Below are 1,877 nucleotides of genomic sequence, written 5' to 3' on the forward strand. Positions count from 1 at the left end.
CTGAAGCTTGGCTAGCCATGTCTAATTTCTTTAGACTGAAGGTTTAGACTAACATTGCATGATTCCTGGAATTCTCATTAAGAATTTTGATATCCTTATTTTCTTTCAATTTTCGAAAAAAAAAACCAAAAAAATTACAAAATCATAAAAACCAAAAATATTTCTTGTTTGAGTCTAGTGTCTCATTTTAAGTTTGGTGTCCATTGCATGTTTCTGTTCTTCTTGCATTCATTCATGTGTCTTCATTAATCTTCAAGTTGTTCTTGATGATTTACTTGCTCTGATCTTTAAATTCTCTTGAGTATTTTGTTGTGTCTCATATGCATTCTCAATTTGTTAGTGTCAGTAGTATACAAACTTCTAAGTTTGGTGTCTTGCATGCATTATTTGTTTGATTTTAGTTGCATTTTGATTATTCCTTATCATTAAAAATCCAAAAAAAAAATTTTATTTGTGTCTTTTGAAGTCAATAACACAGAGAATTGAAGATTCAGAACATACAGCAGAGGAATTACACAGAAAAAGCTGGACGTTCAAAATGCCCAGTGAGGAAGGAAAACTAGCGTTTAAACGCCAGCCAGGGTACCTGGCTGGGCGTTTAACGCCCAAAAGGGTAGTGTTTTGGGCGTTAAACGCCAGAATGGATACCATTCTGGGCGTTTAACGTCAGGATGGCACTAGATGGAAGATTTTGTTTTTAATGCAAATTTTTTTCAAGTTTTCAAAATTTTTCAAAATCAAATCTTTTTCAAATCATATCTTTTCAATCATATATTTTCAAAATCAATTTCTTTATTTTTCAAAAATACTTGCTAACAATTATTGATTTGATTCAACATTTCAATTATGTTGCCTTTTCTGTTGAGAAAGATTTAATGTCTGAATCATATCTTTCAAATTTCTTGTTAGCCAAGTCATTAATTTTCAAAATCAAATCTTTTTTTTTAAATTATTTTTCAAACTATATCTTCTCAATCATATCTTCTTAATCACATCTTTTTCAAAATAGTTTTCAATCAAATCTTTTTTATTTCTAATTTTAAAATCTTTTTCAAAAATCACTTGATTTCTTTTCCACTCTTAGTTTTCGAAAATCAATTAGTATGTTTTTCAAAATGTTTTTAAAATCTTTTTAATTTTGTTTTCGAAAATTTCTTCCCCTCTTCTCACATCCTTCTATTTATGCACTAACACTACTCCTCAATGCACAATTCGAACTCTATCTTTCCTTGATAAGTTCGAATTTTCTACCTCTTCCTTCTATTTTTCTTTTCCTCTGACACCTCAAGGAATCTCTATACTGTGACATAGAGGATTCCACACTTTCTTGTTCTTTTCTCTTTCATATAAGCAGGAACAAAGACAAAAGTATTCTTGTTGAGGCTGATCCTGAACTTGAAAGGACCTTGAAGCGAAAGCTAAGAGAAGCTAAGGCACAACTCTCCATAGAGGACCTAACAGAAATCGTCAAAGAAAAAGAACCCATGGCAGCCGAAAACAACAACAATGCCAACAATGCAAGGAAGGTGCTGAGTGACTTTACTGCACCTACTCCCGACTTCTATGGGAGAAGCATCTCTATCCCTGACATTGGAGCAAACAACTTTGAGCTTAAGCCTCAATTAGTTTCTCTGATGCAACAGAATTGCAAGTTCCATGGACTTCTATTGGAAGATCCTCGTCAGTTTTTAGCTGAATTCTTGCAAATCTGTGACACTGTCAAGACTAATGGGGTTGACCCTGAGGTCTACAGACTTATGCTATTCCCTTTTGCTGTAAGAGACAGAGCTAGGATATGGTTGGACTCACAACCTAAAGAAAGCCTGAACTCTTGGGAAAAGCTAGTCAATGCCTTCTTGGAAAAGTTCTTTCCACCT

Source organism: Arachis duranensis, chromosome 9 (assembly GCF_000817695.3).
Source record: "Arachis duranensis cultivar V14167 chromosome 9, aradu.V14167.gnm2.J7QH, whole genome shotgun sequence".
NCBI classification, from domain to species: domain Eukaryota; kingdom Viridiplantae; phylum Streptophyta; class Magnoliopsida; order Fabales; family Fabaceae; genus Arachis; species Arachis duranensis.